This window comes from Arachis hypogaea, chromosome 20 (assembly GCF_003086295.3).
Source record: "Arachis hypogaea cultivar Tifrunner chromosome 20, arahy.Tifrunner.gnm2.J5K5, whole genome shotgun sequence".
Lineage (NCBI taxonomy): Eukaryota > Viridiplantae > Streptophyta > Magnoliopsida > Fabales > Fabaceae > Arachis > Arachis hypogaea.
The window spans coordinates 102,701,723-102,707,798 of record NC_092055.1 but is presented as its reverse complement, the minus strand read 5'-3'; the positions used below and the strand labels follow the sequence as shown (position 1 = coordinate 102,707,798).

Here is a 6,076-nt window from a genome sequence, read left to right as displayed (position 1 = left end):
GGCTTGGTATGATCTTTGGTTGGAGTTTTGGTATGTGGACTTGTTATGTTGGTTTTGCTGGTTTCCCCACCCAAAGTTTGAGTGGTTTTTCCAGCCTGAGTTGTAAGTGTTGGAATGTGGATCATATGGTTGCCTTTGTTGATTTCCTACATAATTGGCCTCTTCCCAATCACCTCCTTCAGTGCTTACTTCCTCTTGATCTTGTGTGTGTATTGCAGCCACTTGCTTTGTTTCTAATTTCCTGGTGAGCTCTGCTAGTTGCTTGGCAAACACCTTGTTTTGGGCTAAGATTGTATCAACATGGTTCAGCTCCATAACTCCCTTAGTGTTGTGTCTCTCTGAAGCATAGTAGTACTCATTCTCAGCCACTGTCTCAATCACTTCAATGGCTTCTTCCACAGTCTTTTTCCTGTTCAATGAACCTCCTGATGAATGGTCTACAGCCTTCCTTGATTCATAAGAAAGTCCATCATAGAAAATATGCAATTGCACCCAGTCATGGAACATGTCTGGTGGGCATTTCCTTGTCAAATCCTTGAACCTCTCCCATGCCTCGTAGAGAGTTTCACCATCTTGTTGTCTAAAAGTCTGAACCTCAGATCGAAGCCTATTGACCTTTTGTGGGGGGTAGAAACGTGCCAGAAACTTGCTTTCCACCTCATCCCAGGTTGTTAGGCTCCCCCTTGGGAATGATTCCAGCCACTTAGCTGCCTTGTCCCTAAGTGAAAATGGGAACAAGAGCAGTTTATAGGTATCTTCCTGGACTCCATTGGACTTCACAGTGTCGCAAATTCTCAGGAATTTTGTGAGATGTTGGTTTGGATCTTCATTAGCATTCCCACCAAATGAACAATGATCCTCCACAAGTGATATTAGCTGTGGTTTGAGTTCAAAATTGTTGGCCTGAATGGGTGGTTTCTGAATGCTGCTACCACAATTCCCAGAGGTTGGGTTTATGTATGAACCAAGAACCCTCCTCTCGGGAATGGCATTGTTTCCATCAGCTCTCTCATGGTTGTGAACTTCTCTATCCATGTTGAGATCTAGAGCTTCCTCAAAATTGTCCTCAGATTCTCCTTCAGATTCTTCTTCTCCCAGTACTCTCTTCCCTCTTGCTTCCCTTCTAAGTTTATGAAGGGTCCGCTCTGGTTCGGTATAATGAGGAGTTGATGTCTCTCCTCTCCTACCTGTCATACAAGAACACAGCACAGGCAACAAACAAGTGAAATACTCTTGGTTAATGGAAGAGTATGGTTAGAGCAGTTGAGGAATTAATTCAAATAGTTAGTGAGTCAGTGAGTTAGTTGCTTGAATTTAAAGGCATAAAGAAAGAAAGCATGTAACAGAGTGCAGAAATTAAAATTCAACAAGTAACTTGAACTGAATTAACAAAGCAAGAAAAATGCTCAATCTAGTTAACTTCCAATTTGAGAATTGTCAATCGAAAACCAATCCCCGGCAACGGCGCCATAAACTTGATGCTACGATTTTAAGAAATTGCACGATCGGCAAAAATTCCTTCCGGCAAGTGCACCGGTTATCGTCAAGTAAAAACTCACAATAGAGTGAGGTCGAATCCCACAAGGATTGGTTGAGTGAGCAATTCGGATTAGAAGTGTGTTCTAGTTGAGCGGAATCAAGATTTAGATGAGAATTGCGGAATGTAAAATTGCATGAATTAAAGAGCGAGAAGCTAAATTGCTGAAATTAAAAAGGGATCGGGGTGATTGCATGAATTTAATTGCAGAATGTAAAGAGAAGTGATAGATCAGAAATGGGGAATTCATTGGGTTTCAGGAGATATTGAGATCTCCGAATCAAACATTTTTTTTATCCCTTCCTCAACCAACGCATTCATTGAATTTTGCTTGGCAATCTTATATGATTGGATCCCAATCCCTTGGCTCACCAATTCTCTCTAAAAACAAACAAATTCCCAATCCCTTGGTTTAAATGTTCATAAGAAGAGATGATGCTCGATCACTGATTATACCACACAGTTTCATGAACCACAATTTGGTAGGATTACATGTCACAATATCCATCCAAACCCCAATCCAATTCACTGTGAGAAAGCTTCTCTAGCATGAATCCTCCATTCCTTTCCCAAGGTTCCGAAGGATTCCAATTATGGATAGTTTCTTTCCCAAGACAACTAACCAATGGAATTAAATCGAGAAGCTTTCTAACAAAATTCAAGAGAAAAGATTGAAGAATAAGATAAAAACTATTATTGATTCATTGAATTACAATAGAGCTCCCTAACCCAATGAAAGGGGGTTTAGTGAGTCATAGCTCTGAATTCAATTACAAAAAGTATGAAAACTAGAAAAAATGATCCCCCAAATTCCCCCGAGTGCCAACCAACTTAAATTCTATCCTATTTATACACTTTCTAAATTGAGCTTCTGTTGTGTTTCTTGGGCTTTGAGGCCTTTCCCTGATTTTCTTTTGCTTTGGGTTTATGATCCATAATCCTGATGAGGCTGCTGATCCAATTCTGTAACATTCATTGAGCCAACTTAGTGATAATCAAGTAATGACACATGACTCAACAAATTGAAATTCCAGACTCATCAATTCTTCAGGCCCAATCCCATAAACCATGATATTCAATTGGGTTTCATACCAGACTACATTTAAGTTAATGTTTGTGCTCAAATGCTAACTTAAACTGCAATATCTTTGGCCCAGAAACCTTTTCAATTAGTGGCGTTTAAGTTGCAGTTTAAGCTTAAACTGCAACTTAAACGTTGGACACTCCTGGAGGTGGTATAATTCAAGCACGTTTAAGCTTCAGTTTAAGGTTAAACTGAAGCTTAAACGTGGAAATGGAAGAAGGCAAGTCTGGAGTGTGGAGTTGTCGAACACGTTTAAGCTTCAGTTTAAGGTTAAACTGAAGCTTAAACGTGGAAATGGAAGAAGGCAAGTCTGGAGTGTGGATTGTCGAACACGTTTAAGCTTCAGTTTAAGGTTAAACTGAAGCTTAAACGTGGAAATGAAGAAAGCAACCCTGGAGGAGAATGGTCGAACACGTTTAAGCTCCAGTTTAAGCTTAAACTGGAGCTTAAACGTGGAAATGGCTCCCTGGTGCATTTCTCATTTCTGGCGTTTAACTTCCAGTTTAAGGTTAAACTGGAGGTTAAACGCCACTTTCAGCTTTTCCTCAGCTTTCATGATTTTGGCGTTTAAGCTCCAGTTTAAGCTTAAACTGGAGCTTAAACGCCACTGATAGTTCCCAGCATTATATGGCTTGGTAGTTTGAGTTCCAGTTTAAGCTTAAACTGGAACTTAAACTCCACATGTGATATTCAAGCTTCCTTTATTGATTTTGTTGCTTCCTTGCCTAGCCTCTTCTTCCCTGAAATCATCCAAACAACTGCATCAAAGTCTTGCAACATTTCATGAGAAATCTTCCATTCATAGCATTCAAGTAATATAACTAAAAACTCATGGAATTTGCATCAAAATCATACTGTTTGGATGGTTCATTGCTTTGTTATTCATTTAACCATTCTTGGTTACTTTAAGCTCAAGAAAATGCATAAAACAACTAAAACTAACAGAAAAATGCTAGTGAAACTAGCCTAAGATGCCTTGGCATCAACGCGTGAGGGACGCGTGCGCGTGGTCTTGCTTGTGCGCAAGGCACGCTTTCAGCACCACTCCGGCCCAACTCTCTGGTCAATTCCTTGGTGGTGCAAACTCACACATGACGCGCACGCGTCAGGGATGCTTGCGCGTCGAACAACCCCTTTTTTTTTCGAAGTGTTCGGTTCCTGTTCTAAAATAGCTGCATGATCAGAACACACTTAAAACGAAAGAAAAATAGTAAAAACTCAATAAAAATCAAATAAATAAGAAAATCACTACTACAAAAAATAACTAAGAATACGAAATTATCGGGTTGCCTCCCGACAAGCGCTTCTTTACCGTCACTAGCTTGACGGTCAGCTCCTCTAAGTAGGAGGGTCATAAGGGGTCAGCTCTTCATCCCTTACTTTGAACTTCTTAACTATGTCTCCATAAATTAGCTCAATATGCTCCAGAGAGAGGATTCTTTTTACTGTATAAATTCACACTGGATTGCTAGTCAACACCACTTTCATTCCTGGGGAGAAATCTTCAGTGGGATCTTTTTGTTTCTCCATCCTCTGGGTACTTTCTTTTTAGGATCCTCTCCCTTGGTGGATGATGTATTCCCAACACCAAACTTATGTTTGATGTCAGAGAGAAGTTTGTTGATTGTCACCAAGGGAGATTTGAGCTGCAGATTCTGTGGTGCATCATCAGGGGTTTTTGAAAATTTGGAAAATTTCAAAAATTACAAAATCTCATAATTTCATACCGAACTTCAAATGCGCATAACTTTTTTGTTTTAAAACATTCTCCATCCGTTCTTTGAACATTATAAACTACACCGAACCAATTTTTATTCAAAGCAAGTTTACAAAATCTTGGAGGTTTGAAAGTTAAGCTATGGCTCGTTGATGAGTGGACTTTTGTGTGGTTTAGAATTTCACAATTGAAATCTCGTTGAAGTATAGTTTCTAAACCAAGTAATAATCCTTTCATACAAAAATTTGTTTGTCACAAGTACAAACCCCTAAAATCTATAAACCGAAGTATTCAAACCTTGGGTCGTTCGCCCTAGGAATTGCAATAAAGTTTCTTGTTATTGGTTATGGAGCTATGTTTGGGGTTTTTGAGATATTAGACATGAAAGGTAAATGACAATGAAAATAAACTAACAATAAGAAAAGCTCTTGGAAAGGTTGTGAAAATTGGAAGTCCTATCCTAGTTATTCTCCTCAATTGTGACCACAATTGTCCATTGCTACCACTTAGTTAACCTTTAACCATGGAGGAAAGTCAGATGGATGAATCAACTTGATTCCACAAGTCCTAGCCAACTCCCAAGGGAAAGACTAGCATTAGTGGTATCCAAATCAATTAGCATCTTCTAATTATCGACCAATAAAGGAATTAGATAACTCAAGCGTCACTAATTACTCCACCTAGGCCAAGAGGAATGAAAATCTATACTAAAATCCAACCAAGCATTTTATCAAATACTTGGGAGGCACAAAAGAAAAGCATAGTAAATTGATAACGAGGATAGAATCTAACAATAATTGAATGTAAGAAATCAACAACAACAATCAAAGAACACAAGATCTACAAGAATTACATCAAATTGCATTAAAAGAAAATAGAATGAACAAAAGTAAATCTACAAACAAAGTAAAAGAAAGTAATAACAACAATAGAGGAATGATGAATGTAGCAACAAGAAATTGAGAAGAAGAAGTAGAAAAGAGCATGAATTAAAACCTAGATCTAAGAACTAAACCTAATCCTAATCCTAATTCTAGAGAGAAGTGAGAGCTTCTCTCTCTAAAACTAAAACTAAACTAGCCTAATGTGTGTGTATGAACTAACATCATGCCTTCCCCTTCATTCCTTGGTCTTTTAATCCTTTTTCCGCCAAAACTCAACTCCAAGTGGGCTTGGAAAACCTCCCAAAATCGCCAGACACGTGTTCTATTAAAAAATCATATATCAGCACTGATGCGTACACGCACAGCACACGTACGCGTCCTTGGGCGACTTCGCAAAGTGCGCGTAAGCGCCTTGTGCGCGCGTGCATCCATGGGCGAGTTTAATTCTTTGGCTTTTCATGATCTTCTCCACTTGCATGCTTCCTTCTTTGCTCCCTCAATCCATTCCTAGCCTTTTTCAATTCTGAAATCACTAACAACCACATCAAGGCATCTAGTAGAATCAAAGGGAAATAGAAATTCATTAAATTATAGGTCTAGAAGCATGTTTTCACATTTAAGTACAACGAAGGGATCAATCACAAAATCATGCTATTCCATTGGATAAATGTGAAGAAAGGCTATTAAAATGCTCTAAATTCATCACAAGATAAATCCTACAAATGGGGTTTATCAACCTCCCCACATTTAAACCAAGCATGTCCTCATGCTTAACCAAGAATGAAGTAAAGGGTATGGCATTTATTCAATGCAACTAAACTACCTATATGCAACTATCTAAATGAATGCAGCTA

At 38.8% G+C, this 6,076-nt stretch overlaps 1 non-coding gene across 1 annotated transcript; it reads left to right on the top strand.

The window, feature by feature from the left end:
- Positions 1-505: 505 nt before the first annotated feature.
- LOC112787510 (small nucleolar RNA R71) lies at positions 506-609 on the top strand. Its single transcript, XR_003194920.1, has one exon. It is a non-coding gene; the product is annotated as a small nucleolar RNA R71 (small nucleolar RNA).
- Positions 610-6,076: the final 5,467 nt, after the last annotated feature.